This window comes from Oncorhynchus gorbuscha, linkage group LG05 (genome assembly GCF_021184085.1).
Source record: "Oncorhynchus gorbuscha isolate QuinsamMale2020 ecotype Even-year linkage group LG05, OgorEven_v1.0, whole genome shotgun sequence".
Lineage (NCBI taxonomy): Eukaryota > Metazoa > Chordata > Actinopteri > Salmoniformes > Salmonidae > Oncorhynchus > Oncorhynchus gorbuscha.
Window position 1 is genome coordinate 8015316 of NC_060177.1, and position 22194 is coordinate 8037509.

The 22194-nt window shown below is 41.8% G+C and overlaps 1 long non-coding RNA gene and 2 pseudogenes across 2 annotated transcripts; 1 reads left to right on the forward strand and 2 right to left on the reverse strand.

Moving 5' to 3' along the window:
* Positions 1-376: 376 nt before the first annotated feature.
* On the reverse strand, positions 377-3537 carry LOC124035487. The gene is made up of 2 exons (XR_006838744.1): positions 2657-3537; positions 377-435 (listed from the first exon to the last, which is right to left on the reverse strand). It is a non-coding gene; the product is annotated as an uncharacterized LOC124035487 (long non-coding RNA).
* Positions 3538-4084: 547 nt separating this feature from the next.
* Positions 4085-9514, forward strand: LOC124035486 (annotated as a pseudogene). The gene is made up of 7 exons (XR_006838743.1): positions 4085-4316; positions 6552-6701; positions 6840-6962; positions 7261-7455; positions 7737-7849; positions 8103-8151; positions 8310-9514. The product of XR_006838743.1 is annotated as an acidic leucine-rich nuclear phosphoprotein 32 family member A-like (transcript).
* A 1306-nt stretch (positions 9515-10820) lies between these two features.
* The window catches only part of LOC124035488, an 86746-nt pseudogene continuing 75372 nt past the window's right edge, over positions 10821-22194 (reverse strand).

Sequence of the window (22194 nt, forward strand, 5' to 3'; positions counted from 1 at the left end):
GCTAATTATTTAGAAAAATAGGGGTCAGAAGATTTGTTGTGTTGGTAAGACATTCAAATAGTTCAAATATAGGCTACCATACATGTGGTGGACGGAGAGAATTTTCTCCTCTTATAAGAGAACTTTATTAGTCCATTTTGCAACAGAAATATCTATTGTATATCCCCTTCTCCCAGGTGGGCGTACACATGCAGTACTGTATATACACATAGAGAAGTAGGGGTCAGAACAAGGGACAGACTGGACCAGTTTTGGGGTTAAAGGGTACAATGGCGGTAGTTAGCTCATGGGATTTTGAAGGACCCTCCAGATTCCCCCATCAGCTTGGGGATTCAAACCGGCAACCGCAGATGATCTTTTTGCCATTGAGTCAAACTCTGGATCCCACGTTGGTATGAGGAAGAGTCCACTGATACCCCAAGCTTTAGGTTATAACTATCAAAATATACAAGGAAGTGACATTAGTGTTATGCCTCAAAATTAGCAACTTTATCTTCTGACATAGGATCCAATATTTATACAATTGATCATCTTACACTGTCATTGATTTGGACATTTCTAAATGTACTGAATGAATACTCATTTGCAGAACACTTCACTTTCCCTGGTTACCAACATTAGATGTTTGATAGTAGACTATACATAGTGTGTGACTTTGTTTCCATTGGTCAGCTCCTCACAAATGTTTTGGGGTATGTGTCCCCTCTATATGTTTATAAGGGCGCTTCACCATAATCTTGTTTCCTCATCAACACCCCCCTCTTCTGGTAAAATTATTTTACTACAACATTATACTTTGTCAGGTCTCATTATGTTCAAAACGATTCTCTACCCTAAGGTTCCATCTAGTGGATAGAAATGATCCCTACATATGGTAGGGTGCAGTGGTTCTCAAATAAGGCTACTAGGACCCCTGGGGGTACCTGGTCTATCCACAGGGGGTACTTGAGAAGACTCATGAGACCATAGGCCTACTGGTAAAATGCACATGAAGGGGTACTTCAGGGGTACTCCAGGCAGAGCAGAATTCAGTTGGTGGTACAGTAACCGAAAACTGTGGGGAACCACTGGTCTAGTGCATAAAAAAGGACAACATACTTTCAAAGTGAAAGATTGTTCATTTTTAGACCTTATGTGTGAAATGTCTCTGATTTCTGGATTTAAAAAAAATCCACTTTAGAGTTAAAGTATTTTTTAAACCAGCAGGTCAACTTTAAAGCCTTAGGGTAGAGAATAGTTCTGAACATATTGAGGCCTGACAAAGTATAGTGTTATAGTAAAATATTTTTACCAGAGAAGAGAGGCTCACCGAGTGGCGCTGCAGTCTAAGGCACCACTGCATCTCAGTGCTAGAGGCGTCACTACAGACCCTGGTTCAACGGTCTAAGGCACTGCATCTCAGTGCTAGAGGCGCTTCTATCTCAAGGCCATACAGACCCTGGTTCAACGGTCAAGGTACTGCATGTCAGTGCTAGAGGCGCCACTTTCACTACAGACCCTGCATTATTCATTCCAGGCTGTATCACAACCGGCTGTGATGCCACTTTGGAAGTCCCATAGGGCAGCCCACAATTGGCCCAGCATCATCCAGGTTTGGCCTGCATTGGTAGGCTGTCATTGTAAATAAGAATTTGTTCTTAACTGACTTGCCTGGTTAAATAAAAACACATGGCTGCATCATCCTCCAATAATTACTATGTTACCCCCAACCATTTAAAGTTGTGCTCTTGCAGCCATACTGGGCTGGCACATTTCCTTCTGGTGCTTCCAGCTCTTATATAAGAAATATCATACCCTGCTGATATATAATAATGACCTAATGCTGCCTGTCTGCTACATAGAAATAAAGTAGGCAAGGCACTGTATCCACCACTAGATGGCAATGGTGTGGAGCTGTGCAGCTGTGATTTAACAGCCTACATGTGAATACATGAGCTTGATAGGCTTATTGAAGCAAAATGTATCTAGTCAAGCAAGTTGCAACATGACAACTAGGCCTATGTAAAAAACGAAATATCTTAAGCTCTTAGTATAGGCCTATAGGCTACAAAACTGTCTTTGTGTAGGTCCTGAATCAACTTGAATCAAAACGACTACATCACACTCAGTTATATTACCTGCTAGGTAGGAGGAAGGACTGCAATGCATCTGGGCCTTTGGAATTAAAACATTACATTTGGGAAGTGGCATCTTTCATGCATACACACGTAGTACTCGTAAATGTTCATTTGTTAACTCTAGGCCACCATTCAACCTGTATTCATAGTGTGCCAGGGGCTACTCCTGTAACGTTGTTTCAGTTCAAACCAAAATAGATGGGAGTGCCGTTAAAGATAGCATACAGGCTGCATTATGTATGTTTCCTCCAATTGTCGTATACCTGTGTAGTAACAAGGTCATTCCTACAAAGTAGCCTACTGGAGTTATGCTGTTTAGTAATAGAAGCCTAGAAATTAGAATGTTTGGCTCCAGTTTAGCCTTAGCTACATAAGTGTTAGCTATATTAAGAAACATATTCCTCGTGTAACCAAAACCGGCCACTCCTCTAAATAGGCAAGTAGGCTTTTTGTAAATGCATTTACAAAAGTAGGCTACTATAATACGATGTTGCTACAAATGTACACATCATTAGAGCAACCTGACCTGATAGAGTTACCTGATGTTGCTATTTTCCTACAAACGAGCCTGCCTATTCCCCTCGTCTCAAGCGGAAATGTTTGAGTTTGAGCTCTATTCAGAGCAAGGGAGGGAGAGATGGTTGCGGGAAAGGTCGAGCGACGTGGAAAACTGCTCTGCGCACAAGAAACACGCAGTATGCAGTTCTCTTCTCACATTCAAGGCAGAACAAGGGCATATAGTCAGAGGGACACACCCAGCGGAAATATGGTGCTGGCAAATGCGACAAACAGCAATACCCAAAAATGGTTCCAAATGATCCTGCAGGCACGGTGCGGAAACTGGCCAGGAAAGTGGAAGAAGACTGTCGAGAACGAAATGACCTGAAATGTACATGACATGAGCGACAGCTTCTCATCAAATGTGTTCTCTCAGCCAGCAAAGTCGGTGCATTTGAGAAAAAACAATTAGTAGCGCGTAAAGCTTTACGTTTTCCATGCTTTTTAAAGCAATGTCGGAGCGCCATACAGAACTGACCTCAATGATAGGTAATGTTAATGATTTTTGTTCGTTTTAATCATCAATAAATTACATTTCACTGTATTGCATTTTGCTGGCAAGATGGCGCCGGCGTAGCCAAGTCAGGTGACCTTGTTTTTCTCCATCACCAGTGCATGATTGTTGGTTCATAAGAGATGCGGAAGTCAATGTAGCCTATTGTAGCCTACCTACACAATTGCAGTAACTGGTTGGGATATGTGGTGAGACCATGGTTTCAATCCATCACATGTAATGGCGGCAATGGGGGTCTCTGATGCGACCACTTTGTAATGTGTGAGTGGTTTCGGTGTGTCAATAAATTTTGGTGGCAACAATCCTGCATTCCACACATTCTTGGATATACAAAAACAGGAGTTTGGCTATGCATAAACCACTACGGCGAGGCTTACAAGTCACCAGATGTTGCCGCAGTTGCATGCTGCTCTTTCTTCATTAGCCTGTGTCGGGAAACGGGTCTAGTGCATAACGGCGTACTTATATAATTATGATGTTGTGGCCAAGGCCCAAAGCCAAAATGATGTTGGCAGCAGACTCGCCGAAACTCACAATGATAAAATGAGGAAGATGTCAAAAACGTCGATTGAAAGGTTTTAAGCACCGCACCTGCGTGCGTAATTAGCCCATCGTTGAAGATGTCCATAACCTACTTCAAAATTAAGGCAACATTTTGACAATATCTAAATGAATTGCTAAGGAGGATCCTCACTAATTAAGCCACATTTCATCATTTAGTTGTGTGCTAAGTAAATCTTGATGGACATATTTCAATGTTGATGTGTACATACTTTAGATGTCAACTTAAATACTGAACATACAACCAAACATTGTGTAGAAAACCCCACCCAATTTCATAATCGCCTTTTATTGGTGGGTGATCTTTTGTAAATCCTGTCCCCCTTTTTGTTGGCGATTGTAATTGGTCAATGGTGACGACAATCCCAACTCACATTCCCGCCTACCGAGGAGATCAAGTTTGAATGAACAACAGCAGTCTGTTCAAGGAGTAGTAGTTGCAATTTCAGTAAAAAAAATACTTTTACGTCTGTATACTTTGTTTATAAAATCGGTGGACTGGTTTTCTCAAGATGGATATGAAGAAAAGAATTCATCTAGAATTGCGGAATCGCACGCCATCTGATGTAAGCTAACGTTGAGATCGTATTGTTTGCAATTGTTTTAATGATGGTGTGATATGCAAAGGGTTACAAAGTTTTCTTCGTGAGTTAGCAATGTTGCCTTCACCGGAGCAGTTTGTTACATTGTTGCTGATATTTATCACCGTAATTGCCGCTCTAGACTTCGTAGCCAACTTAACACGATTAGAAGGAAGCATGTCTGAAAGTGCAGTTGGTGATAATGCACCAATACACCTAATTTTCATATCTGTATTTAAAAGGCAAGCGTGAGCCATATTGCCTAATGGTAACTTTGTAGTCCTGAACGCGCCCTTTTCCTTCCCATCAACAAGGCGCATTCATAGCCTCATTTCAGCTAATTCATTGTCAGTTCTCATACAATTAACGTTACTATTTTAGCACATGCATAGGCTACACAATGTCCTTGGTACCCTGGCGATTGCTCGCTCACAACTTATTACGCAGCACAGGCTATACCTATTGGAAATGGTTTGGTAACCGACCTGCTCTGCCTACGGATTGTTTATCCAAAGGCTAATTCATAGACTGTCAAATAGACGTGTGTATCATTCGTTGGGAAGGCTTTATCTACCGTGCATGGTAGGCTGGGCCTACTTTTTGTATTTGTTATAACAGCCTAGGTCTTACGTTAAGTACATAGCCTACACAACTCATTTAAAACCGCAATGAAAAGGTTTTGTCCGTCCTAGGATTTTAGTCAAGAAACATCTATCTCGGCTCATATTCTAAACAAGGTGCACATTCAGAGAATATCATGAGACTATTGCCGAATAAGAATTTTAAAAAGCATGTTACAATGTTATACATTATAACTCGTTTGGTTGCATAGGCTATTCGCATGCTTGGATTCCCACTTGTAAAACGACGAGTTTGACCCTGGTTTCAGTATCAAACAATAGAGAATAATTTTCTGTCAAGCTAAGCACATAAAAACCGACAGGCAATTTCTGGCTGCGGTGCTCCAGTTTCAAGATCTAGGACAAGCCGCCATTTTACCGAGAAACAAAGGCAACGGTTTCTATCGAAGATACCGTGTACATTGCTGTGCGTTCATTTAACACGGACGATAACAACTTTTTCCTGCATACCTTTAAACATATTGCAGTAGGCTACAATCCAAATCGTCAACTCTTTATGAGTAAGCCATAATGTAACGATTGGTTTTCTTACGCCTGCTGCCAACCCAGCCAACTTCCAATCGGCAGCCCCTCCTACTCGCTTGATGACCCATTGCACGACTCGTAGCAGGTTGTTTTCGCTTTTAGAGCAATGAAAATCGACAAAATACACCCACACGTCGATCATTGTGCGTAGTTTACCCCTATTTAGTCGAATTTGTTACGTGCGTAATACGTGCATAATTTTCGGATTTGGCTCTCACCAGCAGCACAGATGGTCTCATCCAGGGTATAATATAATGCCAATGGTGTCCACTCAGCATAATGTTAATTTCACCCGTGAACAGAAGATGTTTTCATGGCACATTTAATATACCAGAGGTGTCTGTGTTTTCCTATGAGCTGACTATGACAATGGAATACAAGCAGCGGTACCAATTTAAAAATATTAATATTGGTCATTGTCCTTTTAGGACACTAATGAGAATCCAGGTGAGTCCTGTGCAAAACATTAGTCTGCATTGTGTCCCCAAAATGTGTGAATTGCAGAGGAGTGTACAAGCTGGGTACTATCATATTAATCAGATATGTTTAAAGTGAGTTCAATCTAAATGTGTATTACTACATTACTACATGTACGTTCCTGTGAGAAATCACCTCCATGTATTTACCAAATAGTGATCCGTGGAACAAACAAGTTACCTGAAACTACCACCCAGATTCTGACTACTATGTTTAATAAATGATCAATTCATTAAAGCTCAAGCAACACATACCATCTGTTATGTAACATTTTCTGCACTAGACCAGTGTCAGAGGAGGCTGGTAGGAAGAGCTATAGCAGGACAGGCTCATTGGATTGGAATAAATGGAACAGGGTCAAACATGTGGATTCGATGTGTTTGATAGCGTTCCGTTCCCGCCATTCCAATGAGCCCGTCCTCCTATAGCTCCTACCACCAGCCTCCTCTGCTGTCAAATGTAGCTTTATGCAGACTCTGTTGCTTTGGGACCACCCTCCCTCAAACTACAGACATACTGTAGTTACACATTTGGAGTAAAGAATCATTTTACATTTCCTATTCCTCTTGTTTTCCAGGTGAAAGAACTGGTGCTTGATAACTGTCGCTCAAACGAAGGCAAAATTGAGGGCCTCACAGATGAATTTGAAGAGTTGGAATTTCTAAGCACAATCAACGTTGGGCTGACGTCGGTCTCCAACTTGCCGAAGCTGAACAAGCTGAAAAAAGTTGGTTTTCTAAAAAAAAAAAAAAAAAGTATTATTGTTGCCATGCTATTAGCACTTTGTGCAGTAAAGTGAAAATCTGTTTTATGGATGTTCTGTTATTACTCTGCTCATATAGTTGTTGCATTATTTTCTCCTCAGCTTGAACTCAGCGACAACAGGATCTCAGGTGGGCTGGACGTACTGGCGGAGAAATGTCCAAACCTCACACATCTAAACCTCAGTGGCAACAAAATGAAAGACCTCAGCACGATAGAACCTTTGGTATGCAGTGGGTGTCATGACAACATAGTAGCTCTGTATGTATATATATTATACTGAACTCGTGCCTCAAGGTGCTATTGGGTCTGAAAGGGAACCCTAAATGGACATAACATTGTCCAGAAAATACATCATTCATCAAATGTACCTCCATAACTTGTATGTAAAGCTTTGAGGTAAACAATTAGCAACTAAACCTCCATAGTGTATATTTTAATCTAGTTAGAGTAGTCAGTATTAAAGAAAACAAACTAAGCCTAAATATTCATATTTCATCATGAAGACTTCTCTCCTTTCACAGAAAAAATTAGAGACCCTCAAAAGCTTAGACTTGTTCAACTGCGAGGTGACCAACCTCAACGACTACAGAGACAACGTGTTCAAGCTCCTCCCCAGTTGACGTACCTGGACGGCTATGACAAAGACGACAAGGAGGCGCCCGATTCGGACGCAGAGGCCTATGTGGAGGGACTGGATGATGACGATGACAGTGACGGTACGATTTAAGATCCATACTGTTTAAAACGTTGGTAAATAATATTCTGATTGGGCTGTGATTTGACGGATGGATATGAACCCATAGAGCTCTGACATGACCTTTTGTGTTTTTCTAATGGTCATTATGTTCATGTTGTTGTTCAAAGATTCCTTTTGTAACAACGGTATTATACCAAGTGGCTGCAGTGAATGAGTTGCATTATAACTATTGTAACGTTGTAGTGGCCCTTATGCATTTTTTTGATCACCTTAATAGGCTAATTCTATTTTCAACTGCAGAGGTAGACGAGGAGGAGGAAGAGGATGAGGACGAAGATGCCCCACCAAGAAAAGAGGAGGATGATGACGATGAGGAAGGTGAAGAAGAGGAAGAGGAGGACCTAAGTGGAGAGGTGAAACATTATGGATGGGGCTGCAATGATACTTTTATCTTGATCGACGCCTGCATGATAAGTTCAATGATTAAAAAAAAAAAAATGAATAAAAGGCCACACAAAATGATCTTATGACTTTAGTGATGTAGACTGGGCTGATGTTTTACTAACCAGAAGGTGCATCTCAACCACTGCACTGTGACATCATTATTTGAATATGACCCAGGGCACATGACAAGGGAGATTCTGATCTGCATTTGTCTCCTCTTAGGAGGAAGAGGAGGAGTTGGACGGCAAGGAGAGTGATGAGGATAACGAAGGTGAGTGTGGTGGAATCTCACTGCTGTCACCAAATGCACAAGGTCACAGTATCTTGTGTAGCTTTGATATTGGGACTGATTTAAAAAAATAACATGTCTACTTAAAAACCAAACTGAATGCTTTCCTGTTGAACGTGACCATTGACTTGTTTTCCTAGAAGAGGAGCGAGGTCTGAAGAGGAAAAGGGATCTAGACGAGGAAGCAGAGGAGGAGGAAGATGACTGAGGATGTGCTCATCACCAAGCTATGTTCTGATCAGACTGTTTTAACCTTGTATCCCCTGTATTTGTCAGTTGTCATATATTGCAGTAGGCATGGGTAGTGTCATGGGCCAGCTGGGTAAAGGGTTGGTGTAAGGAAACAAGTTGACATTTTATTATTTTTTTCTTATATTTTTTGTTGTTGTACCTTTTTTGATTCCTTGTATTCGACTCATATCTGTCCCCTGCAAACCACTGGAAGGGCAGAAGAGAACATTTCCTAAAAGTCCCGCTGTTATTCGCTCCAAACCTTTGTAAAGGTTTTGTTTTCTCAGTGATATTGATACCTTCCTGTGGAAACAGATTTCTGATGATGATTTATGTATTTAAAGAGACAAACTTACCAAAAAACCTTTTAGAAGTGCATGTCTGAAATAGATTTTAAAGTCGACTACTGGATTTGAAGTATGACAGTTTCCTATACCCGTTTCTTATTCGCTGTCTTTTTCTTTCAGTGGACATGAAGCGTTTTGTGGCGTCATCCGTGTGTCGTTGTATGTGCTGTTTTCATCATGGAACGGGTGTTTAAACGTTCATAGAATGGACTGTATACAGGGCATCTTTTTAAGCAGAGTAAAGAATGTCTGCCTTTGTCACAATGCTTCTCCTTAACCCCTAGCTTTGATAGTTCGGAAATGACCTGTTATTTGTAAATACTGACCAAATCTATTTTTTGTCTATTACTCTTTGATAATGGCAGACATTTACACTTAATTAATTGTAACGATGAACTGTAGTAAGATATTGAATATCTGTGCAGCCGTACCCTAAAATAGGCTAATTGAATCTGGTACACGATTTCCATTTTCACCAAATTATATTCACAGAAATACTCACTGAATCCAAATGTGTTATTGCTGTCCAACTCTTGGAGTCCATATTCGTTCCCCACCTATATAAGACACCGCTGGGCAATGTGCAAAGAAAACACCTTTTGCATTTTCTTTTGTTAAACCATAGGGCAGTTCCTGGTCAGATAGACCTACCTCAGTCATGTTCCCCTTACATGTTTAACCCACTGTCATCAAAGCTAATTCCTTACCATGAGACAAACTTTTCATTTCCTCCCTCTCACTTCAATAAATATTTTTTTTTTATACAAGTTGTGGTTTGTGGTCTTTTTTGAATTGCTTACATCGTCATCTAATAGTTGACAGTGTTTTTGATCATCCCAGATGGTTGTGCTACCTTGTACCTGCTTCCTAACGTACTGCAGCCTACTACTGACATCATGTGGAGAACCCAGGTAGTTCAGGCTGAAAGGGAATCATCTGGTTTATCCACTTATTGCATTAACTTGACAAATTGATATTAGTTGTTGGGACTTGTAGATCAATGAGGTGAAACAAGATGTATTGTAGGCCAACTGACCCAGTACACAGTTCTGTCTTTCTGAGAGAATTGTCATTCTGCACAGTTTCATCAGCACATAGTACAACTAGGCATTTAGATGGTTATCGACCAATATTTACTACACCTATAGGCCATCATCATCATCTCCACCAAATGGTTTGTTATCCTCCCATTCCAACAATACTGCAGTGTTTATCACTCACCTTGCATACTGCTGTTTGTTCACCATAGCAACACACTGAATCCCCTCCTTTACGCCACTTGAGACCTCTGTCATTCTCTACGGGCTGACCTGACCTTATCCACCATGTTCACCTTCACTGTTGCCTGTCTAGATGCCCACCGGGTGCTAGCCACCCACACCTGTAAGAGCTTAAGGCAACTTCTCCCATGTCCATATGGCATGACAATGAATGCCTGGGGAGTTTGCTAAAGCAAAATGAAACACCTGGCAACCACGCTACTCTACCTACATTTGTTTCCTAGGTGTCCTCATTGGATAAGGATTACAGTATAACATTTGATGGGATGGGAACGGGGGTCTTTACAAGGTGTATGTTAGGGGTAAAGATGTAAATAATTACCTTGTGTAAGAAATATCACTGTTTCATTCATTTAGTCAGTCAACCCCTGCAGAGTATGTTACAGATTATGACAATATTATGACAATGGTACATATGATTCCTCTCTAGAGGTATAGTATAAGTAACCTGAACTACAGGAAATATCAGAGAGTCTTAACTTGAGAGGAATGGATCATGTGGAACACCACAGATTAACAATGTTGGGCACTTTCTGAAATAGAATATTCGTAGCTGAAAGGTATAAAGACAAATATTGTATTAATATTTCAGGTTTGATGTACTGTTACGTACAAAACCTCATTTCATGTTGACTAATATTCCAATTGACCAGATTTGAGTGTTGATTCAATCAAGAGAATACAGGATGTGTTTGAGTATACGGTCTCAGACAAATTGCCACCATTTGGGTGAAAACATAATTCAACCACAAGTGTGTCAGCCATCATTTTCATGACCACGATTTCTCCCAAAGACATGAGATGAATGTTTCTGCATAAAGAGTTAGCTAGAAACATCAAATATAACAAATAAATAGTAACAATAATACATTTTCTAACAAAACGTCTCCTAAAGATAATGTCTGAGGCGACAGACAAACTGCCCATTAAGACTACATCTGGGTTGCTGTATGCCAGGCTGAGCCAGAGCTGCAGCTTTTTACAGACAACACATTCTTAGGAGATGAAGAAAAAAAACTGTCTTGAAATACACCTCATTCATGTCCCTGTAAAACACATCATCCTCATTCATGTCCCTGTAAAACACATCATCCTCATTCATGTCCCTGTAAAACACATCATCCTCATTCTTGTCCCTGTAAAACACATCATCCTCATTCATGTCCCTGTAAAACACATCATCCTCATTCATGTCCCTGTAAAACACATCATCCTCATTCATGTCCCTGTAAAACGCATCATCCACAGTAGTTGGAACTAGTAGAAGACTCTTCCACTGGGAGGTTGAGATGTTGCAGCTTTGCTGTGAGTTGGTTTGCAGTGGGTAGACCATGGGGGAGGATTGGTGGAGAAGGGGGAAGTCAATCTCTTTCCCCAGGTTAGTCTCTGGCGATGGTAGGGTGGAGGTTGAGATGTTGCAGCTTTGCTGTGAGTTGGTTTGCAGTGGGTAGACCATGGGGGAGGATTGGTGGAGGAGGGGGAAGTCAATCTCTTTCCCCAGGTTAGTCTCTGGCGATGGTAGGGTGGACGTTGGAGGATTTGGGGGTGGCATTTCTGGGTGATGACAAAGGCTTTGCCAGGTGGACTCAGAGGGGCATGGCATGACATGGCAGGTGGGGTGTGAGGACCCCTGGGAAACACTGATGGTGCTCTGCAATAGGGGGGAGGGGTGTATTGCGAGTGATGATGTAATAATTAATCATAATGAAACCAAACCGGATATCAGGATACATCTATCAACAGAATTTTAAAAAAATCTTATAACAATAAAATACATTACCAGTTGGTTATTATATTATCAATTGAGGGATTTAACAGTGATGTCAATATGATGACATTATCGATAACAAAAATTGTTACACAAACGTTATAATCAGTATTTACATTATCTGGTGGCTATTACATTATCAATTGCAACAGGAAGTACAAATGATACACGATGAAAGGGAGGGAGGACGCTGGACGTGGCATGGTGGTGATGGTGGTGCCATAAGCTAGAGATCAGAGGTCAGACATCGTTTCCAACGGGGCTGACGTTCCTCAGGTTGTTGAGTTCCAGCTCCAGCTGGCGTATTTTAACGTCCTTGGTGTTCAGCTCCTCCTTCAGCTTTCTCAGCTCCTCCTGCTGCCTGAAGAACATCCTCAGTAGCTACAGAACAGAACAGAGGGATCAGAAGTGTCCAGAACATCCCCAGGAACTACAGAACAGGGATCAGGGTCATATAGTGTCCTGTAGAACATCCCCAGGAACTACAGAACAGAGGGGGCCATAGAGTGTCCTGTAGAACATCCCCAGGAACTACAGAATAGAGGGATCAGGGTCATAGAGTGTCCTGGGTCATGTAGTGTCCTGTAGAACATCCCCAGGAACTACAGAACAGAGGGATACAGAATAGAGGGATCATATAGTGTCCTGTAGAACATCCCCAGGAACTACAGAATAGAGGGATCAGGGAGTGTCCTGTAGAACAGGGAACTACAGAACAGAGGGATCAGGGTCATGTAGTGTCCTGTAGAACATCCCCAGGAACTACAGAACAGAGGGCTCAGGTCCACAAAGATAACAGGCTATAGACCATAGTCTGTAATTGTGCTCAGGAAGTCATTTGAGCATTTGCACCCCATTCCAAGTAGTGTTTAATACACTCACTCACCACCCACCAACTAACCTTCTTCCTTCTCTTTTCATTTATCCATTCATCCACCCATACCTCCATCTACAGTTATCTGATGAACACACCTCGTTCTCTGTCCTGGGTGGTACGTTTTCCAGCAGGTCAATGCCGTTGACCACCACACCTTTCTTTTCCTTCACCGGTGCCTTGAACACCAGCTGGTTGGGCTTCTGGTAGCCCTTCTTCAGGGACATTAACACTGGGTCTGCGCACACACACACACACACACACACACACACACACACACACACACACACACACACACACACACACACACACACACACACACACACACACACACACACACACACACACACACACACACACACACACACACACACACACACACACACGAACTTCATGAAAATGTGCTATGTACAGTACACACACACTATAAATTGATGTAAACATTTCCTCTCCCACTACTAGGACTATATCATAAGGTGTGCTGAATATTCAAACTACAGATACATGTGGCATGCACTGTACCTCGGTTGATACCACTCAACCAGTCATTGGCTGAGAGGGCAGGCTCGGTCCCTGCCGTCATTGGATAGATGTCCTCCTGGTATGTCTCTGACTGCAACACCAGGAGAGACAGACTGAGAGCATGTTCCAATACTTTAAGATCTCTGTTTATTCCCAAGGGTGTACATGTTTGTTCCGACCCTGCACGGATTCAACATGTAATCTGATTCAACTGCCCTAGATAAGATGAATGAGGTGTGTTAGTGCAGGGCTGTAACAAATATGTGCACACACCCCAAGGTCTTTCCAGGTATGGATCGAGAAACAGTGCTATATGAAGTGAGAGGGAGAAGGGCATCCGCACTGACCCTCCTTGGTACTATCATGGAGATGGGCTCGATCAGCCCCTTCAGCGTCACCAGCTTGTAGAAGCGAAACACCTCGCAGGCTGTTACGTCCAGCCCATGTTTAGGCATCACACCTGTGGAGGGAATGGAGGTACCTTAAACATCACCATAGTCCTGCTACTGAATAACATTACCATAGTGATGTTACTGTATAACATTACCTTAAACATCACCATAGTCCTGCTACTGAATAACATCACCATAGTCCTGCTACTGAATAACATTACCTTAGACATCACCATAGTCCTGCTACTGAATAACATTACCTTAAACATCACCATAGTCCTGTTACTGTATAACATTACCTTAGTCCTGCTACTGTATAACATTACCTTAGACATCACTATAGTGATGTTACTGTATAACATTACCATAGTGATGTTACTGTATAACATTACCATAATGGTGTTACTGTATAACATTACCTTAGACATCACCATAGTGATGTTACTGTATAACATTACCTTAGACATCACCATAGTGATGTTACTGTATAACATTACCATAGTGATGTTACTGTATAACATTACCTTAGACATCACCACAGTGATGTTACTGTATAACATTACCATAGTGATGTTACTGTATAACATTACCATAGTGATGTTACTGTATAACATTACCATAATGGTGTTACTGTATAACATTACCTTAGACATCACCATAGTGATGTTACTGTATAACATTACCATAGTGGTGTTACTGTATAACATTACCATAATGGTGTTACTGTATAACATTACCATAGTGGTGTTACTGTATAACATTACGATAATGGTGTTACTGTATAACATTACCATAGTGATGTTACTGTATAACATTACCATAGTGATGTTACTGTATAACATTACCATAATGGTGTTACTGTATAACATTACCTTAGACATCACCATAGTGATGTTACTGTATAACATTACCATAGTGGTGTTACTGTATAACATTACCATAATGGTGTTACTGTATAACATTACCTTAGACATCACCATAGTGATGTTACTGTATAACATTACCATAATGGTGTTACTGTATAACATTACCTTAGACATCACCATAGTGATGTTACTGTATAACATTACCATAGTGATGTTACTGTATAACATTACCTTAGACATCACCATAGTGGTGTTACTGTATAACATTACCATAGTGGTGTTACTGTATAACATTACCTTAGACATCACCATAGTGATGTTACTGTATAACATTACCATAGTGATGTTACTGTATAACATTACCATAGTGATGTTACTGTATAACATTACCATAGTGGTGTTACTGTATAACATTACCATAGTGGTGTTACTGTATAACATTACCATAGTGGTGTTACTGTATAACATTACCATAGTGGTGTTACTGTATAACATTACCTTAGACATTACCATAGTGATGGTACTGTATAACATTACCTTAGACATCACCACAGTGATGTTAATGTTCAACATTACTCTTTTAAATCATTGATGCATTTCCATAGATTTTTTATACACAATTTTTCACTCAGAAAAAGAGCACCAACATTACTGAATGAAAGCTAAGATGTGGCTGAGCAAACAAACCCAAACCCTTGGTCTCTGTCTGTAAGCGTCGTCCCCGGTGAGTCTGTCACTTACCAAGGCCTTTCTGTGGGGCAGGGAGCGGAACTCCATGAGATACTGCAGGTATGGCTTCTCTGTGGTGATCTCATAGTAACGGATGTTGCCATCGCCCTGTGAATGGAATGGATGTATTTGTTTACTATCTGACCCAGATGTCTTCCTGTACATGTACATATATGTTTTACCCTCACTGTTCCTGACAGGGGTTGTTGACGAAACAGAAAGGGAATACCAGCATTGAATCAGGGAAATACTATTTAACAATCTTTTTGGTTAACGAGTTAACGGTTTGGATACACTATGGTCTCGCATCTACTTAAACCAATCAAATGACGTCTCACATCTACCTAAACCAATCAAATGACGTCTCACATCTACTTAAACCAATCAAATGACGTCTCACATCTACTTAAACCAATCAAATGACGTCTCACATCTACCTAAACCAATCAAATGACGTCTCACATCTACTTAAACCAATCAAATGACGTCTCACATCTACCTAAACCAATCAAATGACGTCTCACATCTACTTAAACCAATCAAATGACGTCTCACATCTACCTAAACCAATCAAATGACGTCTCACATCTACCTAAACCAATCAAATGACGTCTCACATCTACTTAAACCAATCAAATGACGTCTCACATCTACCTAAACCAATCAAATGACTAATTTGTCTTTAAAAAAAAAGAGTCCACACTCATGTTCACACTGTTCATTGTGTTGTGTAAGGGGCAGTGCTCACCTTTCCTGCCAGGTACAGCATGTGTGTGTCTGCATCATAGAAAGGAAACAGCAGCCCTGAGAGACCGTCTATCTCCTCTTCTACCATGGGCATAGACAGGTCCTCCTGTGGGACAACACACACACACACACACACACACACACACACACACACACACACACACACACACACACACACACACACACACACACACACACACACACACACACACACACACACACACACACACACACACAGGGATCAGACATTGTTCATGAACACACACACTTGAGGACACACACAATCCTTAATTAAGGATATACACACAAGTGCAGTTGCACATATACACACTCACACGCACGCACGCACACACACACACATGAAGACGCGCACACACACACACACACACACACACACACACACACACACACACACACACACACACACACACACACACACACACACACACACACACACACACACACACACACACACACACACACACACACACACACACACACAAGGGGAAACATTCAGCCCCACATCCCAGCAGGGGGTCCCCGGCTGCCTCACCTGATCCCACAGTGCAATCTGTCTGGTGTTCCACCGGGACACACCTGTCGTTAGCAGCCTCTTCATGTTGCCCAGAAACACCACTCTGTTCACCCTGTGGTTCTTACAACTGGCGTGCTGGTGGGGAACAAACACACAGAGACTACTGTAATGGGGCATTATATTCACTCTAAATGTGGGGAACAAACACACAGAGACTACTGTAATGGGGCATTATATTCACTCTAAATGTGGGGAACAAACACACAGAGACTACTGTAATGGGGCATTATATTCACTCTAAATGTGGGGAACAAACACACAGAGACTACTGCAATGGGGCATTATATTCACTCTAAATGTGGGGAACAAACACACAGAGACTACTGTAATGGGGCATTATATTCACTCTAAATTTGGGGAACAAACACACAGAGACTACTGTAATGGGGCATTATATTCACTCTAAACGTGGGGAACAAACACACAGACACTACTGTAATGGGGCATTATATTCACTCTAAATGTGGGGAACAAACACACAGAGACTACTGTAATGGGGCATTATATTCACTCTAAATGTGGGGAACAAACACACAGAGACTACTGTAATGGGGCATTATATTCACTCTAAATGTGGGGAACAAACACACAGAGACTACTGTAATGGGGCATTATATTCACTCATTTATATGTACTCTGTAAAGGACAGTGAAACTTTCTCTGCTCGCTGTAAGACTGACCTGTAAGACTCTCCCGGAGCGCGGCTCGATGACACGCAGCTTCTTGTCTTTACAGCTGGTGGCCAGCAGGCTGCCGTCTGTGTTGAAGGACATGCACACGATGACGTCAGAGTGACAGTCGATCATCTTCACCGGCTCACCTATCTCCAGGTTCCAGATCAGGATCTGGATGGGACGGGCAGGGAATCATATCAACTGTCAGTTCTGATCTGATCTTAGATCATATCTGATCTTTGAAGAAAAGGGAGTGAAATAGGGAAAGACTTCCCCTGAACTCCAATAAAAACACTTTTTTGTTTGTTTGTACTATTACAAATAGTTTTGTGACGTTGTGCTATGTTGTGCACTAATGAATGTGACCCTGTTCTGTATACCTTACAGTAGTAGCCAGTGATCTGTGATGATACCTTACAGTCGTAGCCAGTGATCTGTGATGATACCTTTACAGTCGTAGCCAGTGATCTGTGATGATACCTTACAGTCGTAGCCAGTGATCTGTGATGATACCTTACAGTAGTAGCCAGTGATAAGTGATAATACCTTATAGTCATAGCCAGTGATCTGTAATGATACCTTACAGTCGTAGCCAGTGATCTGTAATGATACCTTACAGTAGTAGTCAGTGATCTGTGATGACACCTTACAGTCGTAGCCAGTGATCTGTGATGATACCTTATAGTCATAGCCAGTGATCTGTAATGATACCTTACAGTCATAGCCAGTGATCTGTAATGATACCTTACAGTTGTAGCCAGTGATCTGTGATGATACCTTACAGTAGTAGCCAGTGATCTGTGATGATACCTTACAGTCGTAGCCAGTGATCTGTGATGATACCTTACAGTTGTAGCCAATGATCTGTAATGATACCTTACAGTAGTAGCCAGTGATCTGTAATGATACCTTACAGTCGTAGCCAGTGATCTGTGATGATACTTTACAGTCGTAGCCAGTGATCTGTGATGATACCTTACAGTCGTAGCCAGTGATCTGTAATGATACCTTACAGTAGTAGCCAGTGATCTGTGATGATACCTTACAGTCGTAGCCAGTGATCTGTGATGATACCTTATAGTCATAGCCAGTGATCTGTAATGATACCTTACAGTCGTAGCCAGTGATCTGTAATGATACCTTACAGTTGTAGCCAGTGATCTGTGATGATACCTTACAGTAGTAGCCAGTGATCTGTGATGATACCTTACAGTAGTAGCCAGTGATCTGTGATGATACCTTACAGTTGTAGCCAATGATCTGTAATGATACCTTACAGTAGTAGCCAGTGATCTGTAATGATACCTTAAAGTCATAGCCAGTGATCTGTAATGATACCTTAAAGTCCTAGCCAGTGATAAGTGATAATACCTTATAGTCATAGCCAGTGATCTGTGATGATACCTTACAGTCGTAGCCAGTGATCTGTGATGATACCTTACAGTAATAGCCAGTGATCTGTGATGATACCTTACAGTCGTAGCCAGTGATCTGTGATGATACCTTATAGTCATAGCCAGTGATCTGTAATGATACCTTACAGTCGTAGCCAGTGATCTGTAATGATACCTTACAGTAGTAGCCAGTGATCTGTAATGATACCTTACAGTCATAGCCAGTGATCTGTAATGATACCTTATAGTCATAGCCAGTGATCTGTAATGATACCTTAAAGTCCTAGCCAGTGATAAGTGATAATACCTTATAGTCATAGCCAGCACTGAAGAGGATTCCACTGCTGGTGGGGTGCCACTCGATGAGGCCCACACGCCTGCTGTGTCCATACAGCTCCATCATGGCCTCTGTCATATTCCGCCTCAGCCCTCCCTCTGGGATCTCCCATACATGTACCTGGACACACACACACACACACACACACACACACACACACACACACACACACACACACACACACACACACACACACACACACACACACACACACACACACACACACACACACACACACACACACACACACACACACACACACACACACACACATGCGAAGTTAAAGCCTTGTCACAAATGGTTCTTCCAAATGGACAATGACCCCAAGCATACTAACAAAGTTGTGGCAAAATGGCTTAAAGACAACAAAGTCAAGGTATTGGAGTGGCCATCACAAAGCCCTGACCTCAATCCTATAGAAAATGTGTGGGCAGAACTGAAAAAGCGTGTGTGAGCAAAGGAGGCCTACAAATCTGACTCAGTTACACCAGCTCTGTCAGGAGGAATGGGCCAAAAGTCACCCAACTTATTGTGGGAAGCTTGTGGAAGGCTACCCGACACGTTTGATCCAAGTTAAACAATTTAAAGGCAATGCTACCAAATACAAATTGAGTGTATGTAAACTTCTGACACTCTGGAAATGTGATGAAAGAAATAAAATCTGAAATAAATCATTCTCTCTACTATTATTCTGACATTTCACATTCTTAAAATAAAGTGGTAATCCTAACTGACCTCGGACAGGGAATTTTTACGATTATTAAATGTCAGGAATTGTGAAAAACTGAGTTTAAATGTATTTGGCTAAGGTGTATGTTAACTTCCAACTTCAACTGTAGCTGCACAGTCAATGAGTCAGCAGAAACAGCAGTTTACTGTGTGTGTGTGTGTGTGTGTGTGTGTGTGTGTAGCATAGCATCACTGCAGAAACTATTACTGCTTGATTAGCTAGCCTTGTGTGTGTGTGTGTGTGTGTGTGTGTGTGTGTGTGTGTGTGTGTGTGTGTGTGTGTGTGTGTGTGTGTGTGTGTGTGTGTGTGTGTGTGTGTGTGTGTGTGTGTGTGTGTGTGTGTGCACTCACAGAGGAATCTTCAGAGCAGGAAGCTATGATGTTTTCAAAGAAGGGATTCCATTTGATGTCCAGGACATTGCCTTGGTGGCCACACACTTTGGGGTGGTGGGGGTCGATGCGGCCCGCCTGAAACAGAAGAACAAACATACTGATTATATATTGAGGAAAGAACATACTTCAATGGCTTTCTATCACCATTACTGATATGAACATGACCATGTATTTTCCAAATGATGACATCACACATATAGGCCAAATGTCAAGGTCATTAAAAAAAATATCTTTATTTAACTAGGCAAGTCAGTTAAGAACAAATCCTTATTTACAATGACGGCCTACCCTGGCCAAATCCAGACAGCACTGGGCCAATTGTGTACTACCCAATGGGACTCCCAATCACAGCCAGTTGTGATACAGCTTGGAATTGAACCAGGGTCTGTAGTGATTCCTCTTGCACTGAGATGCAGTGCCTTAGACTGTTGCGCCACTCTGGAGCTCTCAGAGGGCACCACTGAGTAACACTAGCCATGTAAACAGTTAACACTGCCCTACATATGTCAAGGTCAGAGGGCACCACTGAGTAACACTAGCCATGAAAACAGTTAACACTGCCCTACATATGTCAAGGTCAGAGGGCACCACTGAGTAACACTAGCCATGAAAACAGTTAACACAACCGTACATATGTCAAGGTCAGAGGGCACCAGAGGACACCACTTAGTAACACCAGCCATGTAAACAGTTAATACTGCCATACATATGTCAAGGTCAGAGGACACCAGAGGACACCATTTAGTAACACTAGCCATGAAAACAGTTAACACAACCGTACATATGTCAAGGTCAGAGGGCACCAGAGGACACCACTTAGTAACACCAGCCATGTAAACAGTTAATACTGCCATACATATGTCAAGGTCAGAGGACACCAGAGGACACCATTTAGTAACACTAGCCATGTAAACAGTTAATACTGCCCTACATATGTCAAGGTCAGAGGACACCAGAGGACACCATTTAGTAACACTAGCCATGTAAACAGTTAACACTGCCCTACATATGTCAAGGTCAGAGGACACCACTTAGTAACACTAGCCATGTAAACAGTTAACACTGCCCTACATATGTCAAGGTCAGAGGACACCAGAGGACACCACTTAGTAACACTAGCCATGTAAACAGTTAACACAACCCTACATATGTCAAGGTCAGAGGACACCAGAGGACACCATTTAGTAACACTAGCCATGTAAACAGTTAACACTGCCTTACATATGTCAAGGTCAGAGGACACCAGAGGACACCATTTAGTAATACTAGCCATGTAAACAGTTAACACTGCCCTACATATGTCAAGGTCAGAGGGCACCACTGAGTAACACTAGCCATGTAAACAGTTAACACAACCATACATATGTCAAGGTCAGAGGGCACCAGAGGACACCATTTAGTAACACTAGCCATGTAAACAGTTAACACTGCCCTACATATGTCAAGGTCAGAGGACACCAGAGGACACCATTTAGTAATACTAGCCATGTAAACAGTTAACACTGCCCTACATATGTCAATGTCAGAGGGCACCACTGAGTAACACTAGCCATGTAAACAGTTAACACAACCATACATATGTCAAGGTCAGAGGGCACCAGAGGACACCATTTAGTAACACTAGCCATGTAAACAGTTAACACAACCATACATATGTCAAGGTCAGAGGACACCATTTAGTAACACTAGCCATGTAAACAGTTAACACAACCCTACATATGTCAAGGTCAGAGGACACCAGAGGACACCATTTAGTAACACTAGCCATGTAAACAGTTAACACTGCCCTACATATGTCAAGGTCAGAGGACACCAGAGGACACCATTTAGTAACACTAGCCATGTAAACAGTTAACACAACCCTACATATGTCAAGGTCAGAGGACACCAGAGGACACCATTTAGTAACACTAGCCATGTAAACAGTTAACACAACCATACATATGTCAAGGTCAGAGGACACCACTTAGTAACACTAGCCATGTAAACAGTTAACACTGCCCTACATATGTCAAGGTCAGAGGACACCAGAGGACACCATTTAGTAACACTAGCCATGTAAACAGTTAACACAACCCTACATATGTCAAGGTCAGAGGGCACCAGAGGACACCACTTAGTAACACTAGCCATGTAAACAGTTAACA